The following is a 27,500-nucleotide window of genomic DNA, read 5'->3' on the forward strand; positions in this document are numbered from 1 at the left end:
GCAGTGCATACATGCTAGGGATTCCAGCTCATTCCGGGACTGTGTTGTTTGGAACTTTGTCCTGCCAGGTGATGCCGAGGATGCGTCGGAGGCAGCGCATGTGGAAAGCGTTCCGTTTCCTCTCCTGTTGTGAGCGAAGAGTCCATGACTCGCTGCAGTACAGAAGTGTACTCAGGACGCAAGCTCTGTAGACCTGGATCTTGGTATGTTCCGTCAGCTTCTTGTTGGACCAGACTCTCTTTGTGAGGTGAAAAAGGTGCCACGATCCACCTAGGTAGTGATGGGTACATAAAGAAAATTTTATCATTTAGACTGGCTAACGGGGTCACAAAGCTAGCAGGCACTGCCTCTCGACCCTCCCAAGCCCTTCGGTGTTGGCCTGCTTGCTTTGGGGTGTGCTGGTCACCCTTTCTTGGTCCTTTTTTTTGCTTTTGCATTGGAGCGTCGGAATTCCCAAGCTGCTCTGCAGAGAGTGGTCAGATGGAAATTTTAAAGCAGCGCGTAAAATAACCAAAAACAAGTTTCAAGTGTATTTTGGACTCTCGAGGAGCCGTCGTCTTGCTTCGACCACTGGCTGTCCTAGACAAGGACTCACTTTGAATTTACAGTTCTGCCGAGGAGGACGGAATGTTTTGATTCCTAATTTAGAGTATCCGTCCCGACAGGATCCAACCTTCCCATCTCCTGCAGAGACAGCCTAAGAGAGGCCGAAGGGTGCCCAGAGTCTCCTCTACAGCAGGTTTACCTATCACCCAAGCACTTTTGTGATTTATTACCTTTTTTTTGTTTGTTTGAAATTTACTCTCCTCAGACTTGGCCACCCCTCCCCTCATTCATTCAACCGTCCTTTCATTCATTTTTATTTTTATTTTTTAAGTGAACCAGTGTTTGTTAGTTTTCAGGCCAAGACTTTCAGTTATTTTTGGGAAAGGTAGGTTTTAGTTTAAATACCCTCTCCCAAAAAAAGAGGTTCCTTACGACCGATCTAGATGCAGCACAAAGTTCTGTTTCTCTTCCCCCCCCCCCCGCCTTTTTGAAAAACAAAAGTTTTTGAAGGGTGTTATTGAGAACTGAAAAATAACTGTGGGGCGGAGGATTTTTCCTTTTTCAATGTGTCTACTTAAAATCAGCCCTCTTTCCAATTTGCTTTCCCACTGATGAAAAGACAGAAGTATTTATATCTTTTCCCCAGCATAGAGAAAAGTAGCTGGGGGAGGCAATATTTGCATGCAAGCAAGTGGGTGAGGAAAGTGTCAAACAATCTCTGCCTCCCCCCACACCTCTCTGTTTTCAAAAAATTGTAACAACATGCCATGAAAATGAAATGCAAGTCTTCAATTTAACTACTTTAATATCAGAGTTGGAGAACGTACACTCTGCATTTGCTTATCCAACTATATTATTCTATTCTGTATTATTACAGAATCTATATTATTATAGGTTCTATATTATTATAATCCAATAACTTGGGTTGTTCTTTTCATCTCGTACTACGTGTTCATCATATTAATATGGGAAAGGTAACGTGATACTTTTTATCAGACCAAATTCTGTGGCTCTAAGGACCTGCAAACATTCATGTTAGCATCAAACTCCATGACGTGTTAACAGAGTCTGGAGGTGAACCCAGATCAAGGTTGGTGACCCATGAGACACAGATTGTAGAAGTCTTAAAAAATCTAGATGGTGGAGGTGTGGTGGGGTTTTAAATAGTAATATGGACCTTTGAGTTGCCTACCACAGTGCGTTTGTTCACAGAGCTTTTATCGTTCAGACAAGATGCATTAAGGAGCAGGTGTTAAATGGTCGTATCGATCCAATAGCTCCTGAACATCAGCTGGTTTTGGTGCTGCTACTCTCGCATGTAGAGTTTCCTGTGCTGTTAAAAGCTCTTGGGCAAAGTGTGGTGATCCACTCAACTGCCATAATGCTTCAAAACTCCTCAGTGGTCTGTGCATGTGCAAGGATGCCATGCCCTACTCTCCACCAGGCTAGTGCATCCGCACACACCCTGCTCGCTGAATGGTTAAGGTGAATCTTTGTGGCTTGCAGCAGTGCTGGATTGAACTGACTGTAACAATTATGACAACAGCAATGGCAGACTTGGGGTGAAAGGCACCTCAAATTTGCTTCCACTTAGGACTGAGTGCAATCTTTATGGTGCAGCTGGCTTCATAGATGAGCTGGCCCTGGGAGAGGAACATTACAAACATAGCAGGGGCTTGGACGCTACTGTGGTACGGACTTCTCGGTGTGCTGTATTCCAGAGGCATCAATGTGGGGAGTTGTACCATGGTGGCATGAAGAGAGTTGTCTCATGGTGGCTGTGGATGTGTCATGGATGCTGTCCAATAAGTGCTTGTAAACAGGGCTGGCCCATTCATGGGTTGCACGGGTTGCTGGTCCATCCATGAGTTGCGTGCTAGCAAAGTCAGAGATTCTTTCAGCAGAGGCCCTCTTGTGGGTGAAAGGCAGTGGGCTCCCAACTCCACCCCATGCCCTGCAACGATCTTGCAGGTACGTGCCAATAAAATTCTCCTGAGAAGTCCTCCTGTGCTACTTGTTTCCAAAACAGGATCCAGGCAGGGGCCACAGACTGGGGGCACGATCCTAACCGGGTCTACTCAGAAGTAAGTCCCATTTGGTTCAATGGGGCTTACTCTCAGGACAGCGTGGTTAGGATTGCAGCCCGGGTCTCATAGAACCTGCCGGGAGAGTTTGAAAAAGGAAAGGCTCTGAACTCAGCCTTCGATAATTGAGCTTTCCTTTCACCGCAGGCTTTCGGTTTCATTTTCTCTGCCCTTCGGCTTTGGGCTGCGACGGCAGCTTTTTCTCAGTGCTGAGGCAGGTGTTGAACTTTTCTGTGACACGTTCTTTAGCAAGGTGTGCAGAAAAGAGCAGCGCACAGCCCAGCACCAGCTCCACATTCTCATTAGTCCTCCTTTGCTGCTGTCCTTCCCTTCTTGGTTGCCCTGGGAATACCACATGTGTGAAGAAGGCAGGCAGGCAGCAGCAGACATTTTTGGCCCCTGACTTGTCTATACAGTATTCTGCGCTTGATCAAATTTCTTCCGCCATTCTAGGGCAGGAAATGCATTTTCTAGATCTGTCCATATACACTTCCTAATAACTCAAAAGCGAAAGAGAAAAACCTGGGCAGATAGTCCAGAATCCCAACCCCAACAGTTTTCCATGGAACAGATGTCCTATCTCCTGTGGGTAATGCTTGCTGTAAGATGGTCTGGTGGACACTGGGGAGCCTGATTACGTCTGCAAGGTTGCTGGCCTCTGTGGCAATGGAAATGAAGGCACAAGATACCAAAGTAGGAGAGCGGGAATAACTTCAGGGAAAGGCGAGGAGAAGGTGGGCAGGTCAGGATCATGTAACTGTTACATGCTAGATTCTGGCACAGGGGTCTCCAAACCCCGGCTTGGGGGCCACATGTGGCCCACAGTGAGCCTCTTGTCCCCTGAAAGCCTCTGGCCCACTCGACTGAACATGACCAGAGCTCTGCTCTGATTGCATCTGGAGGGTGTTCTGATGGCCAGAGACGCTGAGTGAATGAGCCCACTCATTCATTTATTCTTTCATCTAAGTTCCATCTCTAATTTATTTATTCAAATCTTATATTTAAATTTTTTCCGGCCCTCAGCACTGCGCCAGATATTTCATGCGGCCCTCTGGCCAAAAAGTTTGGAGTCCCTTGTTCTAGCAGACAGAACTGCTCTGATTGGCTGAAATTGTCCAGGGCCACAAGAAGGGCTGCTAGCGCGCCAGAGAGGTGCACTAGCAATGATTGCCAGGCTCTCCCCACCTGTCAGCCGGCAGCAGGGATTTGCTACCAGCTGATTGTCTGGCTAGCCAAAGGGGGCGGGACAGATGAGCTTTTTCCAGCGCGCATGGTCTCAGGGACCAAGCATAGGATCTGCCACTGACGTATGACCCCATTTCCCATGGGCGTTCTATATGTGAGTCTGCAACAGTGGAGTAAAGCAGTGGTTGCCACATTTAATTATTTATCCTTGGAACGCGGAAGTGTTTGGCAACACGACCCGCATCAAGCACTGATGTCACCGCCACTCGTTTCTGGGTTTGGAGGCCTAACACAAGCCTCGAAAGAGCGGTAGGAGGGTCAGAGCGAGCGAGAGAGCTTTCCCCAGTGCATGGTTTTCATGCGCTGCAGCTGTTCCTGCTGCGCTTAACCTCCTGCCGCTGTTTGGAGGCTTGTGTCATGGTCTTGCTGCTGGGCAGCTGGGGTGCTGCGATGCCCCTCTGAGAGCCCAATCCTATCCAACTTTCCAGTACCGGTGCAACTGCAATGCAGCCCCCAAAGTAAGGGAACAAATGTTCCCGTACCTTGAGGAGGTCTCTGTGACTGCCTCCCTGCCACAGAATGCAGTGCACGCCCCATTGGCGCAGCTGCACCGGCATTGGAGAATGGGATCGGATTGGGCCCTGAGTGCCTTGTGACACCCCTGGGCATCGCAATGCATAGCTTGGGAACTGCTGGAGTCAGGCTGGTCTCAGCTCAGTGACGAAAGGGGAGATGTCACCATTCTTTTCCTTTTGTTTTGGTGAGGTCTCTGTCAGGACAAGGTATAATTTTCCTCTGTAGTACGGCCATTGCATTGTTATGAGAGCTCTGGAGACGGCATGGGTTAAAAAAAACAAACACCACACTGCCAATTTGAGCTGTCGCGTCTTCTTGGGTTTATCCACATAGCTTACATTCTTTCCAAAAAAGCCTCCTCCATTTATCCATCAATGGTGAGCAAACGTTGGATTTTTCAGTCTCGTTCTAGCCTCAAAAAGCCCTAGGCTCACAGCCACACAAATACCACACCATGTTGTCTCAAATCACCCATGCTGTGTCATACGTCATACTTTTCATCGTGTCTCTGCATCATGTTTTCTTAAGCATGCAAATTTGTTTGTGTGTGGGGGGGGAGGGGTCCATTAGGGCCACAGTGCATTTTCAGAATGCGAATTGAACCTTGAGCCCCTTGATCAAAGGATGTTGGCTGGGAGGTCACCCTGTGTGGTTTGAATCACATACACTTGCAATGCCAAGAGCCTGTGATTCATACAGGGAGTTTATTGGGCTGGCTGTGGGTGTAGACATGGTACTTATCCCAATCACTGCAGTCCACTGATGTTTAAATTTTGTGCGTTCTCCCTATTGATTTTTTTTTCCTGATCTTCTATATTTTCATTTTTCTGATCTTGTTTTAAACTTCTAATTACACAGGCCTGCAAAACTGAGGGTCAGAAAAGTTTTTCTCAAACTTTATGATGGTTTGATATGAATTTGGGGTGCCGATTCCAAAAATGGCATCCGTTTTGCCCTATCACGTCTAGTTTTGGAGATATAGTATAGCCTCATTAGTGAATGGTTCAAGCAGCTTCCTCATGAGGAAGCCATGGTGTAGGCTTCCTCATGAGGAAGCTGCTTGAACCATTCACTAAAGAGGCTGTTCTGTCTCCAAAACTAGACGTGATAGGGCCAAACGGATACCATTTTTGGAATCGGCACCCCAAATATACCCAGGAATTGGTGTAACGTTTAAGGAAGCAAAATGTGTGTTGGCCTGTGTTATTGTAGGCTGTTCTTTTCCTTCCATTTCTGCTGGGGCAGAAATGATTGGGGTATAGCGTTAAATCTTCCCCCAAATCCTCTGATACTAACAGTGTATGGAAACGAATTTAGTGCAAGATCCAGCAGCATATTAGGAATTAAAGTTAAGTGCTTGGTGCTTAGGCAGTGACTGCATTAGTTCTACCTCTCAAAGCTGCTCGCAGGACAAGAAATGGTAAAGGTCCCAAGAGATCCTTTGTTGCTCCTTTTGTGTTTGCAGGCCTCATGAGCTGAGTTTCCAGACAGGCAAACCAACCGGTGTTGTGGTCACTGAACCATCTGTTCCCAGGACGTGGCTTCTGGAAAAAGAGTGTTGTGCTGCTCTGATCAGTGCCAACCAGCAAGGCTGAGCAGAGGGCAGTTAGCAGCCCCTGAGTGGTGACAGAGAAGGAGTCTCAGCCGCTGCTTGGGGGGTTGCAGAGACAGCTCAGGAGGCACCATAAAAGCACTAGTAATTAATGGTCAGTACCACCCAATATCACTGGTACTGACATCTACCTGCACAGGGCTCTGCTGGGTGCTTAGCAGCAAAATTACAGCACAGTCCTTCCCCAATGACCACCTGTGCCCTCCTTCCAGTGACAGCGGCCAAGAAGAATGTTGGGCACCTTCTACAATCATTTGCTGCTCTCTGTTCCATCTCATCAGCCATCACTGCTTCATCACATGTCCAAATGAGGCTCTGCCTGGAGCTGTCCTTGTTTGCTTGCTGAGGTGCTATATAAAAAAACGAGAAACCTAGGAAGCTGCTTGTGCTGCATCACGGTTGCTCCATCCGGAGGCAGGAGCAGGAGGTGTGGTCTAGAGGGTAGAGCCTCCGTCTGCCTGAAGATAACATCCACAAGGTCGCCAGTTCGAGGCCACCGGCACCGCGCGACCTTGAAGCAGCTGACAAGCTGAAGCCGAGCTATACCATCTGCTCTGAGCGTGGGAGGATGAAGGCCAGAATGTGAAACCAGATCAGAATGAAACACCTGAGTGTTGTGGTTCTTGAAAGAAAGAACCTTCTTTCAATTGTAAAAATCCCTATTTAATAAGGGATTTAAATAAAGCCTGCCTATGTAAACCGCCTTGAATAAAGTCTTGAATAAAGACCAAGAAAGGGGGTATATAAATACCTGTTGTTGTTGTTGTTGTTGTTGTTGTTGTTGTTGTTGTTGTTGTTGTTGTTATTATTATCTAGCTCCGTATTGTCTGCCTGGCATAGGCTCTCCAAGCCAGGGCAGGGATCTTCCTACCTGGAGATGCCAGGGGTTGACCATGGGGCCCTTTCTATGCGAATCCCTGCGCTCTGCCACTGAGCTGCAGACCCTTCTCCCCTGCCCCACACAAAGACACTAGCAGAACAGAACACCCAGCTCCCATCAGTTCTCTGAAATGTCTGTTACACTAAGTTGTGTGGCATTGTGCAATGGCTGTTCTGTGTACAAGGAACCCAGGGTTGCCCCTATGTTTTTGGGACGGTGGATCCACAGCACATGGAAATTGGGCTTTCCAGAATGTGGAGGAAAGGGGGAGGTGGTTAACTTCCACTTCCCTGCTCTTCCTTGAAGGCTCTTTCTCTCTGTGTCTCTTTCTGGAGTCTCTCATGACCCAGACGCCAAGGAGCTTGCCTCTCAATTGGCTGCAGAAACATGCTCCGCATCCCAGATTGTGGCCTTTCATGTGGGAGCCAATAGTCACACGGCGTTCATCCAGAAACTATCATTATATGCCCCTTGCTTTTCTCGGTCTCTTTCAACTGCAGCTCCCAGGATGCCGGAAGATATGCAGACATCCGAAGACAGTGGTTTCCTATAAACTTTTGGGGTTTCATGCCTTGCCGGCAGGAATGTTTTCGTTGCATCACAGATCCCCTTCTGGTCTTGCTACCTTTATGGCCTTCCTTAGCCATGGAAAGAAAAAGGAGGGTTCAAGTTATGGACAGAAGGGGGTGGTGGTGGTTGCAAGGCACCCTAATACCACACACGAACTGGGTCGAAGTTAGGCAGGGCAGAGGGAGGGCTGTTTGCTCCTTCCCTGCCCAGAGGATGTCTGCTGCTTTCAGAAAAAGGGCTTTCGCGTTCTGCAGTCCGTTGGAAGAGCCAATGGTTCAGAAAGCCGACATGCCCGACTCATCAGTGAGATGGTCGTGTTTGAACTGGAGGTTTTTCCCCTCTTTGGTTACCATTCCAGTGGACTCCAGTGGTTTTGCAATATTGCAAACACTGTTTAGTTTTGTAGCAAAACACACCCCAGTGGCTGAAGATGGGGCAGGAGAGGGTGGAAGGGCTTGTATTGCAGGGGTCTCTCCATTCATCTGGAGCAGGGGTCTCTAAACTTTTCAGCCGAAGGGCCGCATCAAATATCTGGCACAGTGTCGAGGGCCGGAAAAAAACAATTAAATAGAAAATTTAAATAAATGCATTAGAGATGGAACTTAGATGAATGAATAAATGAATGGGCTCAAACCTCCAGGACTTCTCCAAGCACCAACACAGACCAAGAAATAAAGCAAATGGACCCCCATTCCTCCACCCCACAAGCACAACTCTGGTTGGGTTTGGTCAACTGGGCCAGAGGCTCTCAGGGGATCAGAGGCTGACCGCAGGCCGGATAGAGGCTTGCCGTGGGTTGCATCTGGCCCCCGGGCCGGGGTTTGGAGATCCCTGATCTAGAGTCCAAGGTCAGAGTTCTGTCTGAAATTGGTCTGAAAGGTGTGGTGAGCCATTTGCCAGACTGGGTGGTCTTTACACTCACCTACCTGTGTTTTGACGCATTGGCGGCCTACTTATTCCTGCTGCCGGCCACATACAAGTGTTGTGACACTGAAATCCGTTGAGATGGAGAGCTGGTGTCGCATCATGGCTAAGGCTGCAACCCTGTGCACGTTTTTGTGGGAGTAAGTCCCACTGAAAGAAACTGGGACTTCTAAGTTGGCATCCACAGGATAGTGCTGTGAGAAAGACCTGGGCTGTGAATTGGGACTTCCCCAGTTTCAATCTCTTCTGCACCCTGACCCCACTAGGTGATCTTAGGCAAGTTGCTCCTTGCAGCCTGAGTCTTCACTGTCTACAATGTGGGGATAACAGCAGAGTCTTTTTTTTTCTGTGGTAGCACTGACTTTGTGGACTGCTCTTCATAGAGGTTCAGTTGGCCCCCTACCCTTCAGGAAATCTGCCAAAATCTGGATGTTGCGTTTGGCTTATGAAGTGGGCCAGCCCAAAGCTGCCTGGTTTGTCTGAGGCAACACAACAAATACTGGCTCCCACCTTAGCTGGTGATGTGACAGCCCCCTTGACTGGAAGAGGGGGACAGAGTGGAGGAAAAGAGGGTGACTGGCAAGAGCACTCACCACTCTCTTCCATGCTTCCTTTTCCATCCCCCTCTTAACAATCTAGGGATTTGGGGTGGTAGAAGAAGGAACAATGAGATGGGTGCCCCTTGCAGTTTGCTGTCTGGGGGTAGCTACCTTAGTTGGACTCATGGATGAGCCAGCCCTGGGGGCGATGGCTGCAGTACCCTTGAGACCCCTGCTCAAGATGAATTGAGAGACCCCTGCAATACAAGCTTCTCCACCCTCTCCTGCCCCATCCAGCAGTGGGAATATATCACCTGAACAGGAGTCTTTCGTTGGTGGATTGTAGTTTCGTTCATGCTGCTTTTCAATTTTATTGTGTTTGTTTCCTTTGGTGCTCTGCTTGGTTTCCTGTTGTATTTTATTGTAAGTTGCCTGAGGACGAAAAGGAAAAGTGAAGATATTTTAAAATAATCAGATCAATTGCAAAGTATATTATGAGATGGCAGCATAAAATGACTGCCCTGTGAGTATTGAATTGTACTCATTGGAGCATTGGGGGTCTTTTGTTTTCCACGACCACATTCAGAATCCTTAAGGTCACTGCACTGTAGGGTCAGAGCACTGGGGCTAAACCAGCAGAACTCTTGACGGCACAAAGGCACACCACCCCACAAGGAAATATTTCTGCCGGCTTATGTTTGCCATCTTGTGTGACTCGCTTAGGCCCCTCCAGGAGCCAGATGTGTTGGGTACCAAGGTGCCATTTTTTATGGTAACTTCTCTGGCCATAATATCACTTTAATGAGCTTTAAAAAATATTTTTGCACTCCTGTGTGCACTCCTCTCTCTCTCTCTCTCTCTCTCTCTCTCTCTCTCTCTCTCTCTGTGTGTGTGTGTGTGTGCGTGCGCGCATGCCAGTTTGTTACTTTGGAGCTGGCCTGCTTTTCTGTTTGCTTTTAGGTGGAAAGATGATCTCTGAAGGCTGAGATCTGAAATGCTTTAATGATTGCACAGGTTTTGCAAACTGTGGCTGTGCAGGGGGTTCTGCTGTGTGATTGCCGGCACATCTTTACAATAGGAGGAGAGATACATGAGAGGAAGGGCAAGGTTGGACCGTCAGTTAGGTGTGGAATGTCTTCCTGAAAGGATTTCTTGCCTATGAGACTGTTCTCCAAGCTCTGTTTTCTGTGCGGTTGCTTCTTCAGATATCCCATCTGTGACTGGACCTATTTGATAGAACAGCTGCAACTACTGGGGAATCTCCGCAGAGGAAATTTTGTGCGTTATCGGAAACTGTATTTTGCCGTGCCTGCATAAAACCGCCCATCCTGCAGGGCTGTTGCAGTTGTCACTTCTTCAGGCACTGTTACCTTCAGGCATTCAGTTGACAGTGGCTCCGTGACAGGGCCTTCTCTGTTGTGGCACCAGTCTTTGAAACTGCCCATCGAAACAGCCCCCTTTCTTCTGGCCTTCCTCAAGGGTGTTAAGACTTGTGCCATCAGGCGTTTGGTTAGAGTGTCTTTTTTTTCTTATTATTATTTTTCTCTGTGTTTTTTTTACTGACTGTGGTTATTGATCTGTTGTTGTTGTTTTTAATTGGCTGCTTTAAAGCGGAATCCTAGGCCTCTCCTACTTGGGAATAAGTCCCACTGAGTTCAACGGGTCTTTATCCCAAGTAAGTGTGTGTAAGATTGCAGCCTGATTTTGTTGTGTTTATTATATATTGTGAGCCATCTTTAGCTCTCACGAGGATGGAAAAGCAGGTGGCGAATGTTTTTGATTAAATAAAATGCATTTACTGCAAACGGCCTTAATACCAGGATTTGGGTTTGAACGGGGCTTCCAGTTCTGGCAGAGAGGCAAACTATGGCTTGCAATGGGGTGTGTGAAGTGGCCAAAGTGTGCACCTTCTCCTTAACTAAGATGGAATGTGGGAGCAGTCTTGCGCCTCCTTCTTTAATGGAACACCCAGGGCAGATGCCCCCCAAGTTCCACCCTAGGTACGACTCTGAATATAACAACAGCAACAACTTGGTATTTATATACTGCCTTTCTGGTCATCGGTTTACTCCTCTGACTTTATTCAAGGCAGTTTACATAGGCAGGCGTTCCTAAATCCCTCAAGGGGATTTTTACAATCATAGAGGTTCTCTCTTTCAAGAACCAACCACATTTCAGAATGGATCTTCCTGGTTTGGTCTCACTTCTGGCCTCCAGCTCTCCCACGCAGGCTGGCAAGCAGCTCCATCTCTCACATGGAGGGCAGCCAAGACGCTTCTTGCTCTGGTGGAATCAAGCAGGTGGAATCACTCGGCCCAGCTGTCAGTTGCTTCAAGGTCTCGCCACTCTCAGCCGTTCAGAGAGCTGCCGGAGTCCTCGAACTGGCGACCTTCTGATGTTATCTTCGGGCTAACGGAGGTTCTACCCTCTAAACCAGACCTCCTTCCCTGGAATGTGGGGATGGAATGTGGGGGCAGTCTTGCGTTTTCTTCCTTGATGGAACACCCAGGGCAGATGCCCCCCAGGTTCCACCCTAGGTACGACTCTGAATATAAGTGTAAAGTAATGCATGTTGGGGGAGGGGGAATCAAAATTTTGCATATAGGCTATGGGTTCTGATCTGTGACAGATCAGGAGAAAGATCTTAGGGAGCTGGTGCACAGCTCGATGAAAGTGTCGACCCAATGGGCATTGGTGGTGAAGAAGGCTAATTCCATGCTTGGAATTACTGGAAAACGGATTGAGAATAAAATAGCCAATATTATAATTCCATTGTACAAATTGACGATAAGGCCACATCTGGAGTATTGCGTCCAGTTCTGGTTGCCACATCTCAGAAAGGATATAGTGCAACTGGAGAAGGTGAAGCTGAAGAAGAGATTGACCAGAATTATTATTGGGCTGGGGTTCTTCCCTTATGAAGAAAGGCTACAGTGCTTGGGGCTCTTCAGTCTAGGAAAAAAAGGTGCCCCCTGAGGAGGAAGCTGATCAAGAAGCACAAAATTATTCAGGGGATGGATAGAGGAATGCTTTTCCCTCCCACACAACGCCAGAACCAGGGGGCACCCATTCAACTTGGGTGTCGGGAGAGTCAGAACAGACCAAAGAAATTTTTCTTTCTTTATATGTCATTAATCTGTGGAACTCCTTGCCACAGGATGTTGTGATGGCGTCTGGCCTAGACACATTTTAAAGGGGATTGGACATATTTCTGGAGGAAAAGTCCATCACAGGTTACAAGCCATGATGGGTCTGTGCAACCTCCTGGTTTTAGAAGTAGGCTGTATCTGAATTCCAGGTGCAAGGGAGTGGCACCAGGATGTGGGTCTCTTGTGTGCTTCCTGAGGCATCTGGTGGGCCACTGGGTGATACAGGAAGCTGGACTAGATGGGCCTTCGGCCTGATCCAGCCGAGCTCCTCTTATGTTCTCCTACAGTCCAAGTGCTGTCAAAAGTGGCTGCTACCTTTCCATGGCACCAGTGGGAAGTGAGGAGAAGACAGCTTTTTGGACGTGCGGCATATCCTCAGAGAGGGTGTGTGTTTGTGTACAACACACACAGTTGCTGTTTTTACCTTCCCATTCCAAGTTTCATTCTGAGCACACCCATCTCTCCCCCTGTCCCTCGTCATGCGCGTACAGAGAAACAAGCACATGTTTCCTGGCACCTGCCTGGAATTCCGGATAGTGACTGATTATATCAGGCAGTGTGGTCCACGAAAGGGGCTTGATGCCCGTCCAAAAAGGAAAACCAGTGAGACTCTGTGGCCAAGTCAGCGTAAACCACATCACTGGCTTGCCTGAACTTGGAAAACTCAGGCTGAGTGGCAGCCCAGAATAACAAAGTTTTCCATTCCTGACAGGATCGTTGGATGCTTGGCCTCTGGAAACAAGAATAGGCTCCAGTGCATGGGCTGGGTTCAGACTAAACAATAGCATAACTCCCCACCCCACCCCAAAGGGGGGAAGCACTGTCAGGCATGCGTTTTGCCGCAGGTTAGCATTCAGAGGCATCTGGCCGGGGTAGCTCCGTGGTCCGCATCAGCTTGACTGCCGAAGCAGGAGTGCTGGGAACGTAGCAGCGCTGTGGTCGGGGACAGAGATGAATCAGAGGAGCTGTGTGTGGGCTCTGGACTTGGTGGGGATGAGCTCCGAGTGCATTACCTAATTTTGCCTGATTTTACAGTGGCCTTAGTCTGCAGCTCCATCCTGTTTGCTCCCCAAAACGTTCCTGCCCCTCGCCGTGTTGCATGAGGAGGGTGGAGGAAATCAGGGTTGAGTCTGTCTCCTCTCGTAATGCTCATGTTTAGTGGTAAAGCCCTTCCTCGAGAATCCTTTCCTCCCTTAAAGGACTTGCAGTCTTGACCCAGGGTGCCGACATCCCAGCCTAATTGAAAACAGTGTGCTCTTCTGAGCCATGGGCCAGCTCAGCAAAAATGTAACCATCTCTCAGTGACACGCACACGTAGGCCAGGAATTTCCCTGCACTGAGATGTGAAACCTGCATCTCGGTATGTGATGCGGGCATTATGGCTAGGTGACGAGACTTGATGTGGGTTTATCTCTTTTATTTAATTTGATGCATTTATACCCTGGGCCTTCCTGCAGGGAGCTCAAGGGCACACACATTGTTCTTTATCCTCACTCCCTTTATCCTCCCAGTAACCGTGTGGTATAGGATGTGAGAGTGTGACAGGCCAAGATCACCTTATGGGGAACTGACACCTCTGGCAAAACTCCAGTTGAACATCATGGTTCCAGAAGTCGGATTGGGACCTTCCATGGACCATGAAGGAAGATGCCCTGCCCTCAAGGCAAACTGCACAAAGCAAGGCAAGTTTTGGAGGCCCAGGACCACGGAGAGCTCCACGTGACTCTAGAGCTCAAGACTCCCCCCCCCGCCCCCCAGGCTTGCCCCTGCTGTCTGAAGAGGAAAGTGCACACAAGGGACAGCCCTCTGACTTGGACGTTTGCAGTCCTTCCTCCTCCAGCCACTTCATCCTGGCTAGCTGTGAATAGGTATGGGGAAGCCAAGCTTCCAACCATGGATGGGGCTGGTTCTTCTGGGGAGTCAGGCTGAGATGGTGAAGACATGGGGGGCAGCTTGTGTTCCCGGGACAAATCTTCTTGGCTGACAGGCACCATCTCCAGCCCAGTGTCAGGGTCTGGATCCAGCACTAGTCAAGCTGGTTCTGAATCTGAGAAACAGCTTACCATAAAGAGTATTTGCTCTCAAGGCAGTAGCACAATTTAATCAATTTCTTCTTGAGACTCCTAGCGCTGTGCTACTGATTTCAGAAGGGAACAGGGCTGCGTTCTCTGACCAAGTCATGAATCCTTGTAGTGTTTTGCTCGTTCTGTCTCTGCTGTGAGACAGAGACAGAATGGTGCTGTGAAAAGCATGTTTGGAGAGGGGAGGGAGCTGAAACTTCAGAAACGTATCTGACAAGGCCAAATGTTTAATCTGCAATTCCTTTTTTTTTTTTTTTTTTCTAAAGTTCAGTGTATTATATCCAGCCCAGTCGTTCCTGGCTCACATTTGCCTGAACTCCACTGTGTACAATAGAAGCCGCATACATAGCGCATTCCGGGGAGATGGGGAACGGAGCTAAATCATTAGGACTCTTTGCTGTTGCCAGTGATTCTGTTGGCTCCAGGTTTCCTACAACAGCAGCTGACAGGCTCCCTAGCTCTCTCGTTGCTTCCTATGTTCCCTGAGCAATGGGATCTCGACAACAGAAAACACGTACCTCTCCTCTAAATGTGAAAATTCACCGAGCAGAAAGTGTCCACACCAAGTCCTCCTTCCTTCCTGCTTCTCTTCCTTCTCCTTCCCTGCTCTGAGCCTTTCTAATATGAGAAGAGATGGCCCATCTACAGATCTATTCCCAGTTCCAAGGAAGCCTCCTAGCATCCGTTTGCTGACATTCTGTAAGTCCTGCTTAAGGGCCTTGGATTGTATTGGCAACCTTCAGTCTCGAAAGACTATGGTATCACGCTCTGAAAGGTGGTTCTGGCACAGCGTCTAGTGTGGCTGAAAAGGCCAATTCGGGAGTGACAATCCCTTCCACACCGGGAGCAAGTGCAGTCTGTCCCTGGTCTGTCTCCCTGGCTATGGGCCTTCCTTCTTTGCCTCTTAGCCTCAGACTGTTGGCAAAGTGTCTCTTCAAACTGGGAAAGGCCATGCTGCACAGCCTGCCTCCAAGCGGGCCGCTCAGAGGCCAGGGTTTCCCACTTGTTGAGGTCCATCCCTAAGGCCTTCAGATCCCTCTTGCAGATGTCCTTGTATCGCAGCTGTGGTCTACCTGTAGGGCGCTTTCCTTGCACGAGTTCTCCATAGAGGAGATCCTTGGATATCCTCCATAGAGGAGGGCCTTGGATATCCATTCAGGAATAAAGTCCACTGACTGGGATGGACTGTTCTATCATGATGCTTCTTCTGAGTTGTAAGCCTTAGACCCAGATCTCCATGGCAGGAGAATTAGGTGGGAAAAGAGTTCTGAGCTAGGAGAACAAACTGTCCTCCTTCAGTTGGAGGAATGACATTGTCTGCTTTCACATGTAAAGAAATTGCTTGCAAGTGGAAAGCATGTAGCTTAGGGAGAGGGACTCTAGCCCAACTATCTCCTTGCTGTGCTAGATTTACACTTGGTGGGAGCAGTGGTGTAGCAAGAAGGGAGTGGGGGGCAGGATGGAAGAGGATGCTATTTGAGACCCACCCAAGATGGTGATGGCAGGAAAAACTGCAGCAGCATCAGTGTAGTCATGTGTATGTCCACTGCGCCTCGTTTCAGTGACTTTGCATTCTTACCCCATTCTTTCTCCATCAGTGGCTCAAATTCCAGAGGAGAGGGAACAAAGCAACTCTGAGATTGCAAAGCTCCCATTGCTTTCTCTTCCGGGAGAACCAGGCAGTGATTTTACAATGTCACCACCCTGAGTTCCAGGGCCTCTTGCGAGGCCACTGGCCAGGAGTCACCCTGTATAATTTTTTTTAATGCTCTCATGTTGAGTGATTTTTCCTTCCTCTGACATCAGAACTGGTTCATTCCAATCTACCGTCTCAGGATTCTGCGGCTAAATTTCCACTTTGTCTTGCCATGTGCATAAACCCAGCCTCAGTCTTGCAAACACCAGTGAACTTGCAGTTGCTCTGGTCCTTCCAAATGTTCAGCTTTTGCTTCTGGCTGTGACTTTCATGACATCCATTGCATTGGGGCCTGACTGGGATGTCTTGACCCTGTATAGAGCAACAGTCTCATCTGAGACTCTCTGTCGTGTTGAGAAAATTTGGTGTATCCAGTCTATATATATGGGGATAGGAGGAACGGAGAAGGAACCCCAAATGCCAGTCCTCCTAGTGGTTTAGTTGAAGAGCCAAATGTCCGGTTCTGGCTGGAATTTCTGCAAGATCCAAGGTAAATCTGGAGGCCTCTGCTTAGTGAAAAAAATTAAAAAAATTGCATTACTTTCGGAGGACGTTGAAGACAATTATTTAAGTAGCTATTTTATTCATTTTCAGTGGGTACAATGAATGCAAATACCAAAAACATCACAATGAGATCATGACATTTCCAAAGCACACGTTGGGAGTTATCATAACCTTCAGAGCACACCAAATGAAGAGAGTTTCAATCATCAGCAACTATTATCTCGGCTGATCTTGGAAGCTAAGCAGGGTCAGGCCTGGTTAGTACTTGGATGGGAGACCGCCTGGGAATACCAGGTGCTGTAGGCTTATACCATGATCTCGGAGGCTAAGCAGGGTCAGGCCTGGTTAGTACTTGGATGGGAGACTGCCTGGGAATACCGGGTGCTGGAGGCTTATACCATAGTCTTTCCATGCCCAATCTCGTCTGATCTCGGAAGCTAAGCAGGGTCAGGCCTGGTTAGTACTTGGATGGGAGACCGCCTAGGGATACTGGGTGCTGTAGGCTTATACCGTAGTCTTTCGAGACTGAAGGTTGCGAACCAAAACCAATCATCAGCTCAACACATCTTTCCATAAGGGATAGTTTCTTATAAGGTTAGCAACTGATTTTGGCCAACACAAAAGTGCAGGTGTCCCCCTGCATCTATGGATCTGGTATCTGTGGTCTCCCCTAGCTGCAGATCCTGACAAGCCATGCTCCCAAACCGTTTGTTTTCCATTAGCGGCAATTGAATCATGGGTGTTTCTCGCATAACCAAGGAACATTCTTGCTGAACTGAAGAATAGGACATGCGGGCAGCCAGCCTGCATGCTAGAGGGAGACTAATGAACATTAATAGGAAGCAAGGACTATCCTAGGTTAGTCTCCTCCCTGCACATTGCATTCTTCAGTCCAGCAAGAATGATCCATGGTTAAACACTAAATACCCTTGCTTTAATTGCTTCTAATGGAAAATGAAGGGAATGGCCACAGGGATGTGGGTGGGAAGCTGCTCTTTATATAGGGTCCCCCACTGTTTCCATATCCGTGGTGCGAGCCCCAGAACAGAACCCCTATGGATATGGGGGGACACCTGTATTTTAACCAATTTTTGCCCAGCCGAAGGTCATTTTGTTCGCTGTTGCATCTATGCCATGTTGGGCAGAAATGTCTTAAGCAGAGTATTGTTTACTGCTGATTTGCAGATTTGACATGATTTTAGATTTATATATTGGATCCTTGAAGGTATCAGAAGGATGCATTGTAGTATGTATTGGAATATACACGGCACTGGCCGTAATGACTACACTGTGCACCAAAAGTTCTGAGATCCTGTAAATTTCCCAGGCCCCTCTTATATACTGCCGAAGAGCATTTCCCTGGTGCAAAAGCAGAATGCACAGAGCTCCTAGACAACTGTGAGACTGAGCAGAAATGTGACTTCAAAACCACTGGAAAGGAAATCAATTTCCCTCCATGCGCAATTAGCGCATGGAGCCTTTTTTTGGGAATCAAGAATGTTACAGAGCTTAAAAGCTTCCTCAATCTCAAGGCCGAATTGATTGTGCTTGTGCGCCTGATGAATCTCACTTGGGCAGTTGCAGCCCCAGGTTTAAATAACTGGCAAGCAAAGAACTTTACATCAGCAATACAGCAATACATCAAGCAAAGAACTTTGCTGGATGGAGAAAGAGGTGGGGAATGTCAGCAGTCCTCTCTAAGCTCAGAGGAGAAACATTGGGGGCTCGCCCAAAACAAGAGGTGACTTCCACAAACTCTCCAAAGCTATTCTCCTAGCCAGAGCCTGATATCCCTTCTGTCAGCATACCCCACCTTGCCCTTTCTTTACAGGTCACTAGTGGTATAAAGAGTGGTGTGGCTTGCAGTGAAGGGAGGAATCTTACCACCCCACACCATCACCACCAGATGTAAAGCACGCAGAGCAGTTGGAAAGATGCACCCCTCCCACACACACACACACGCACACTTCATTGCCACGTTCTCCAGGGCAATACATCCGGAGTTAAAATGGCACCTTGCCTGGATGCCTTTAAGAGGGGCTTGGACAAATTTTCTGGAGGAAAAGTTCATTACGGGTTGCAAGTCATAGTAGGTATGTGCAAGCTCTTGGTTTTAGAGGCAGGCTGCCTCTGGTTGCCAGATGCAGGGGAGGGCACCAGGATGCAGGTTGTGCCTGTTGTCTAGTGTGTTCCCTGAAGCAAATGGTGTGCCACTGTGAGATACAGGAAGCTGGACTAGACAGGCCCTTGGCCTGATCCAGCTGGGCTCTTCTTATGTTCTTAAAAATGTGATGGGTGTTTGAAACTTGTACTCTTTCCGAGGGCTCTGCTTGCTCTCTCTGCTACCCTGCAGCAATGATGGAGTGGAAAATTCCCCATTTGCCTCCCCTTCCTGGTGTGCTGTTTCCACATCCCTCCTAGTTAATGCACTGCATTTATTTCCTCTGCAGCTAGGAGGGCATATTTCTTTTAACTCTATGCAGAGTTGGGACTAGCCCAAGGTACAGGGGCACCTGGTATGGCCAAGTTCTAGAATGCCACAATTACTTTTAATTTGCTGTCAGTCAGGGCCAGCCCAAGGCTTCCTGATGCCTAAGGCAACATACTGCCCCTCCCTTATCCAGGGATGTGCCAGGCTCTGTTCTTCCACTCTCCGAGATTCTAGCTCAGCACTTTTCTCCCTCCCCATTGCTTCTTGCTTTCTGTCCCCCCCTTCCTTTACCAATCTAGGAGTAGAAGGAGTGGGAACCGTGGAGGCAAGTTGGCAGAGGTGCCCCCCATATACTGCCTGAGGCAATTATTTCATTTGGCCTCACGGATGGGGCCGGCCCCCGCTGTCAGTTAACTTTTGTCGCGGTTAAATTAACTGTCATTGTTGGATATCAGTCTTTTATTGTCGATGCCAGGGATCTTTGAGTATCGTATTGGCAACCTTCAGTCTCAAAAGACTCTGGTATCATGCTCTGAAAGGTGGTTCTGGCACAGCGTCTAGTGTGGCTGAAAAGGCCAATTCGGGAGTGACAATCCCTTCCACACCGGGAGCAAGTGCAGTCTGTCCCTGGTCTGTCTCCCTGGCTATGGGCCTTCCTTCTTTGCCTCTTTGCCTCAGACTGTTGGCCAAGTGTCTCTTCAAACTGGGAAAGGCCATGCTGCACAGCCTGCCTCCAAGCGGGCCGCTCAGAGGCCAGGGTTTCCCACCTGTTGAGGTCCACTCCTAAGGCCTTCAGATCCCTCTTGCAGATGTCCTTGTATCGCAGCTGTGGTCTACCTGTAGGGCGCTTTCCTTGCACGAGTAATGCAAGGATTAATCTTTGAGTAATGCAGACAGTTTCACAAGGAGGCTTGCGAAAGACAGAAGGTTCCCACTCGTGCATGAGGGTTGTAGGTTTCCACGGCAAGGAAAAAACCCAGGAGACTCCCAAGAGTTTGTCTTCCGAACCTTGCGTATCATTTTTATTCTGCGCTGGCGATGGGGCTGGCTTTGCTGGATTTCTTGAGCAACATAAGGGCAGATAGTAGTCATCTTACCCAAGGTGGACAGTTTTGCGTACCTGCTGCGAACTCAGTAACCCGGCAATGACTTCAGGCACGCTTGTGATTTTTGTGGCTTGCAATGTTGTCGAAGCCGCCTTCCCTCTCGCCATCTGGCGCCGTCGGTGGCCGTTTCTAGCATTTCCCAGTGAGTGGGACATGTTGCAACATGTGGGTGGGGGACGGCGTGCCTTCTCTTCCGAGGGCGGTTTGGTTGCTTGCTAGAACACGGGCAGGCGCAGGCCTTTTTGGCCAAAAGTGGGGCCAGAAACCACACGTGATTGGCTGAGCACAATGGCAGCTTGCAGTCAAACCCACGGCATTCCTCCCATTTGTCTGAAATATGCAAACCTCTGAACATTCCAGAATGTTCCAGACAGCAGTGGGAGAAAGCCAGCTGAACAGAGAGAAAATCAGAAAGCCATTAAAAAAAGGGATCCCCGTGTTCATGCCCTGTTCGCTTCAGGGCTCAGACCTCCTTGTAGCAAACAGTGTGGTGTGATGTTTTGCTGGCTTTCCGTCGATGTACGAGTGTGTCTACCTTTGCACTACCTGAACGGTTACATAATTGTGTAGGACTCAGCAGAAACTGGAGCGTGAATGCTTGATTGCCGCATCAAGGGTTTAAAATTCAAAAGCCTTCATTAGCACCGTCTGGGACAAGGACGGAGAGGCTGCCCGAGATTAGTCTCAAGCTGTCTGAGAGGAGTTTTCATTGCAACTGAAGATGTTACCACAATACTGCATTTTGCAATTGTGTTTGGAAAGAGATCCACATTGGATCTCTCACAGTGGAACTCCTTGCCACAGGATGTGGTGACGGCATCTGGCCTGGATGCCTTTAAAAGGGGATTGGACAAATTTCTGGAGGCAAAATCCATTACGGGTTACAAGCCATGATGTGTATGCGCAACCTCCTGATTTTAGAAATGGGCTATGTCAGAATGCCAGATGCAAGGGAGGGCACCAGGATGCAGGTCTCTTGTTGTCTCGTGTGCTCCCTGGGGCATTTGGTGGGCTGCTGTGAGATACAGGAAGCTGGACTAGATGGGCCTATGGCCTGATCCAGTGGGGCTCTTTTTATGTTCTTATGTTCTTCTTGAACTGGTTGATGTGTCCATCAAACACAGGATGCATAAAATATGTTGTATATTTTGTTTACTTTTTAAATTCTGTTGCATTTTTTGGGTGGTCTGTGTACTTTAAATGGTTGGTTGGCAACCTTCAGTCTCAAAAGACTGTGGTATAAGCCTACAGCACCCAGTATTCCCAGGCGGTCTCCCATCCAAGTACTAACCAGGCCTGACGCTGCTTAGCTTCCAAGATCATACAAGATTGGGAGAGAGTGTTCAGTATAGGGAGATGGTTGGCAACCTTCAGTCTCGAAAGACTATGGTATAAGCCTACAGCACCCGGTATTCCCAGGCGGTCTCCCATCCAAGTACTAACCAGGCCTGACCCTGCTTAGCTTCCAAGGTCAGACAAGATCAGGCACGTGCAGGGTGATTGCCATTATGCAACAGCCAAATGTTATAGTTGCAGTCAGAATATCAATATGTGGAGTTTGCACTGAGCCGTTGAACAAAGCTTTGGGGCTGCCCACAGGTAAGAACAGTAAATGAGAGGTGGCAGGATGTGTGTCTTGCTCTGGGAGGCAGTTCTAGTTCTCTTTGGCTTTCTTGTTCTCCTCGCCTCAAACTGTTGGAGCAAGAATTTTGAGCATCTAAAGGCCTGGGGTATCCATCTCCAGTTTGAGAGGGGGAAAGAGCCAGCTCTTTCCATCGGAGTAGCTTGATAGGCTCCGCATAGTGCATTCATCGTCTGTGTGCAGTGGATTTGCCTTCCTGGCTAGAGCCCACTTGACAGTGAATGTTCCTCTTCGTGGTCACGTGAAGCTCCCCTACCTTAGGTGCCCTTTAGGCTGCTGTATCTGTGATCAAAAGTAGAGCTGAATCCCCAGACTTGCTAATTGTAATGCATCCTGATAATAGCAACTCTAATGAGCTCTTTTGTTGGAAGTTTTCATGACCTCATTATCGCACTCTAAATAGAAGCGAGGACGCAGGGCTGGAGAGCTCCATCCAGTTCTTTTCCATGCCTTCACTTGTTACCCTGCACATGCCTGATCATGTCTGATCTCGGAAGCTAAGCAGGGTCAGGCCTGGTTAGTACTTGGATGGGAGACCGCCTGGGAATACCGGGTGCTGTAGGCTTATACCATGATCTCGGAACTAAGCAGGGTCAGGCCTGATTAGTACTTGGATGGGAGACCGCCTGGGAATACCGGGTGCTGTAGGCTTATACCATGATCTCGGAAGCTAAGCAGGGTCAGGCCTGGTTAGTACTTGGATGGGAAACCGCCTGGGAATACCGGGTGCTGTAGGCTTCTACCATGATCTTGGAAGCTAAGCAAGGTCAGGCCTGGTTAGTACTTGGATGGGAGACCGCCTGGGAATACCGGGTGCTGTAGGCTTATACCATAGTCTTTCGAGACTGAAGGTTGCCAACCAACTCCCTATACTGAACACTATCTCCCGATCTTGTCTAATCTTGGAAGCTAAGCAGGGTCAGGCCTGGTTAGTACTTGGATGGGAGACCGCCTGGGAATGCCGGGTGCTGTAGGCTTATACCACAGTCTTTTGAGACTGAAGGTTGCCAACCAACCAACCTCCTAAACCAGAGCGCCGGCAACTCTGCCAGTAGCGTTGATCGAACCTTGTACTGGATTATATGTTGCTCTGCTGGTCTCTCCTCTGGCATAGCCAGCTTTGCTCCTGCTGCATCTGGGAAGCCGAGGGGGCATTTACACAGCAGTATGTCCCGATATGCAGTTCAGACCATGCACAGCGTCTTGCAGCATGACTGCTCAGAAGTAAGTCCCATTGCGTTCAATGGGGCTTTCTCCCGGGATAGCGTGTAGAGGATTGCAACCTTCGGGCGCAATCCTGAGAAGTACTTGGGCCGGGGCATGTTCCTTGTGCCAGCCCAGGAGGATCACAAACGTGCTATAAGGCACGTTTGCACCTCCTTGTGAGTCGGCAAGGCCGGCGCTTAGAGGCGCACCGACCTGCAGAGGCGAACACAAGCCTCCACACCGACAGAGGCACCGAGTCTTGTGTTGGCTGAACTCGACGCAAAAGTATATACTTTGTAGCCTCAGGGCCCAATTCTATCCAACTTTCCACTCTTTAGAATGAGACTCTGACAGTACCCACCAGAAGTGATGTCATGACTGGAAGTGTCAAGCAGGATCATTAACAACTCTAGGCTGCAATCCTACCCACTCTTACCCAGGAGTAAGTCCCATTTACTATCATTGTTAAAAGGCTGTTATGTATAAGCTTTTAAAAGTACAGATCTGTCACATTTCCCCAAATCACATACCATGGTAGTCTAATATATTAAAAATAAAATATTGAAATGTGTGGGGGGCCCACCTGAAATTGGCCCGTGACCCACCTTGTGGGTCTTGACTCACAGTTTGAGAAACACTGTCCAAGATTGTAATCCTATGCACATCCCCTAAGAAGTGTGTTCAATAGGACTCACTCCCATCTAAGTATCTGTATAGAATTGCAGTCTTCAAGCCCTGGCTGTTTCAGCAGACTTTTAATTTGTTACCCTGCACATGCCCAATCTGATCTCATAAGCTAAGCAGGGTCAGGCCTGGTTAGTACTTGGATGGGAGACCTCCTGGGAATACCGGGTGCTGTAGGCTTATACCATGGTCTTTCCATGCCCAATCTCGTCTGATCTTGGAAGCTAAGCAGGGTCAGGCCTGGTTAGTACTTGGATGGGAGACCGCCTGGGAATACTGGGTGCTGTAGGCTTATACCATAGTCTTTCCATGCCTGATCTTGTCTGATCTCAGAAGCTAAGCAGGGTCAGGCCTGGTTAGTACTTGGATGGGATACCTCCTGGGAATACCGGGTGCTGTAGGCTTATACCATGGTCTTTCCATGCCTGATCTTGTCTGATTTCGGAAGCTAAGCAGGGTCAGGCCTGGTTAGTACTTGGATGGGAGACCGCTTGGGAATACTGGTTGCTGTAGGCTTATACCATAGTCTTTCGAGACTGAAGGTTGCCAACCATCTCCCTATACTGAACACTATCTCCCGATCTTGTCTGATTTCGGAAGCTAAGCAGGGTCAGGCCTGGTTAGTCCTTGGATGGGAGACTGCCTGGGAATACCGGGTGCCGTAGGCTTATACCATGGTCTTTCGAGACGGAAAGTTGCCAACCATTTAATTAGTTACATTTTGAGAGTTTATTTGCTGGCTGCCTTGTTTTGGATGGGCTGTGTTGTGTTGTATAAATTTTTGTACTGTTTTCATGATGTATGATTTATTTGTTGTCATCTCAATCTTGCTTGCAAGCTGCTGAGTTCTCGTACGCTTGGAAAGGCAGCACAGACACTTCCTTAAATAAAATAAAATGATAATAAAATTATAAAGGAATAATAATAAACTGTTATGACAGCTGTGGTATCGGGCATGCTTTGCGCACCTTGCGTGGAGCACTGAATTGAAAACAGACATTTGCTCTCCTTCAGACCGTTACAAGATCCACTTTGACTATACCCACACTGATTTCCGCATGTTTTCAGTGAAATGTAGATCAAATGTGTGTGTTAGATGCCCAAAATTGTCACTGATATCCTGATGAATAACTACCACAATTGCTGCCTTATTGTGGAGACAGCTTAATCTCGGCTTCTTGTTCCTGCTGGCAAACATGAATGAAGACGTGAAGACAGTGCGGTCTGAGTTCGGAGTAAATTATAGGGATCAAGATTACCTGATACAGCACAGTGGTTAAGAGCCTGAGCTGCGAATCAGGACTTTGCCTGTTTTGAATCTTGCCTACGCCATGAATTCTCACTTGGAGACCGTAGGCCAGCCTCTCTTTCTGAGCCTCAGTCTTCCCCATCTGCATTATGGGGATAATAATACTAACACACCTGACAGGTTTGTTCAAAGTCCGAGACGAAGAATGATACTTGCAAAGCACTTTGCGCACTCAGAGTGATGTAAATGCGAAGTAGTATTATGATGACTCTATACATATCTCCGATGTGTATAGATCCTATGAGTGCACAAAATGAATATGAGCTCATGGCTTCCCAGGCCAAACACTAACTTGAGCCATCTACTGGCTTGCAGTTACCAGTGTCAACTCTCACCAATGGAATCCTTCACATTTCCCCCTGTGCCCCCAAGGACTTGGCTTGAAAGACTTCTTTCACTTCCCACCCACCCTCCTGCCTCTCACCTCTCTTTGAATGTGTCTCCACTGGTGTCCTCCAATATCTCTGTGGGGACCACATCTTCCCAATCTCCAGCATGAGTTATGCATTCCAACATTGGCCTCCATGAACACAGAAAGGTGGCATGCAGCAGTTTGATAGTTACTCCTGCACTAACCTGTCCACCCGGCGCTGTCACAGTGAAACAAAAGTTCAAGATTGCCAGGAGAATCAGACCGCTGCCAAGTGTTTATTTGCACTTCTGACAAACATAAATAAGCTGCAAAGTCCCTTTTCCATGCCTGCAGAATGGGACAGATCCATTATGCATTAGGTCTTTACCTGCCCCACTACACTCTCCCCCAGCGATTTTCAACCTTTTTCATCTCATGGCACACTGACAAGGCCACTAAAATTGTCAAGGCACACCATCAAGTTTTTTTTACAACTGACAAGGCACACCGTGCTGCCAGTGGAGGGCTCACATCCCCATTGGCCCTACTAATAAATAACTTTCCCCCAAATTCCAGTGGCACATGTGTGGACCACTCGTGGCACACCAGTGTGCCACGCCACAGTGGTTGAAAATGGCTGCTCTACCCTATAGGCGAGGGTTGAGTGTTGCACTGAGCTTTTGCAGTTGGCTGTGCTCTATGATAGATGGATACAGTTTCCCATCAGCCAGAAGAGCAGCAGGTATGTAATGCAAGCAACTTATTCTCTCTCTCTCTTATTTCTGCTGCAGATGTGTTTTTCATGCAATAGGGCAAGCTAAAATGGCCACTGGTGGGCTGAGCATGGGGGTCACACATTAGTTAGTGCTGCAGTTTACCCCTGGAGTTCTGTCACAAAATGGTCACCTGTAATTTGGTTGGCAACCTTCAGTCTGGAAAGACTATGGTATAAGCCTACAGCACCCGGCATTCCCAGGCGGTCTCCCATCCAAGTACTAACCAGGCCTGACTCTGCTTAGCTTCCCAGATCAGACGAGATCGGGAGATAGTGTTCAGTATAGGGAGATGGCTGGCAACCTTCAGTCTGGAAAGACTATGGTATAAGCCTACAGCACCCGGCATTCCCAGGCGGTCTCCCATCCAAGTACTAACCAGGCCTGACCCTGCTTAGCTTCCCAGATCAGACGAGATCGGGAGATAGTGTTCAGTATAGGGAGATGGCTGGCAACCTTCAGTCTGGAAAGACTATGGTATAAGCCTACAGCACCCGGCATTCCCAGGCGGTCTCCCATCCAAGTACTAACCAGGCCTGACCCTGCTTAGCTTCCCAGATCAGACGAGATCAGGCATGGAAAGACTATGGTAGAAGCCTACAGCAGCTGGTATTCCCAGGCGGTCTCCCATCCAAGTACTAACCAGGCCTGACCCTGCTTAGCTTCCAAGATCAGACGAGATCGGGCATGGAAAGACTATAAGCCTACAGCACCCGGTATTCCCAAGCGGTCTCCCATCCAAATACTAACCAGGCCTGACCCTGCTTAGCTTCTGATATCAGACGAGATCGGGAGAGAGTGTTCAGTATAGGGAGATGGCTGGCAACCTTCAGTCTGGAAAGACTATGGTATAAGCCTACAGCACCCGGTATTCCCAAGCGGTCTCCCATCCAAATACTAACCAGGCCTGACCCTGCTTAGCTTCTGAGATCAGACGAGATCGGGAGAGAGTGTTCAGTATAGGGAGATGGTTGGCAACCTTCAGTCTCGAAAGACTATGGTATAAGCCTACAGCAGCTGGTATTCCCAGGCGGTCTCCCATCCAAGTACTAACCAGGCCTGACCCTGCTTAGCTTCCAAGATCAGACGAGATCGGGCATGGAAAGACTATAAGCCTACAGCACCCGGTATTCCCAAGCGGTCTCCCATCCAAATACTAACCAGGCCTGACCCTGCTTAGCTTCTGAGATCAGACGAGATCGGGAGAGAGTGTTCAGTATAGGGAGATGGTTGGCAACCTTCAGTCTCGAAAGACTATGGTATAAGCCTACAGCAGCTGGTATTCCCAGGCGGTCTCCCATCCAAGTACTAACCAGGCCTGACCCTGCTTAGCTTCCAAGATCAGACGAGATCGGGCATGGAAAGACTATAAGCCTACAGCACCCGGTATTCCCAAGCGGTCTCCCATCCAAATACTAACCAGGCCTGACCCTGCTTAGCTTCTGAGATCAGATGAGATCGGGAGAGAGTGTTCAGTATAGGGAGATGGTTGGCAACCTTCAGTCTGGAAAGACTATGGTATAAGCCTACAGCACCCGGTATTCCCAGGCGGTCTCCCATCCAAGTACTAACCAGGCCTGACCCTGCTTAGCTTCCGAGATCAGACAAGATCAGGCACATGCAGGGTATGCCGTACACATTACCATGCCAA

The 27,500-nt window shown here is 48.5% G+C and overlaps 1 protein-coding gene and 2 pseudogenes across 1 annotated transcript in view; 2 read left to right on the top strand and 1 right to left on the bottom strand.

Annotated features, from left to right (window-relative positions):
* The window catches only part of LOC136663868 (ankyrin repeat and fibronectin type-III domain-containing protein 1-like), a 473,183-nt gene that overhangs the window by 379,860 nt on the left and 65,823 nt on the right, over positions 1-27,500 (top strand). The gene's annotated exons all lie outside the window — the stretch shown is intronic.
* LOC136633764 (5S ribosomal RNA) lies at positions 21,974-22,090 on the top strand (annotated as a pseudogene).
* LOC136633719 (5S ribosomal RNA) lies at positions 27,373-27,487 on the bottom strand (annotated as a pseudogene).

This window comes from Tiliqua scincoides, chromosome 13 (genome assembly GCF_035046505.1).
Source record: "Tiliqua scincoides isolate rTilSci1 chromosome 13, rTilSci1.hap2, whole genome shotgun sequence".
Classification (NCBI taxonomy): domain Eukaryota; kingdom Metazoa; phylum Chordata; class Lepidosauria; order Squamata; family Scincidae; genus Tiliqua; species Tiliqua scincoides.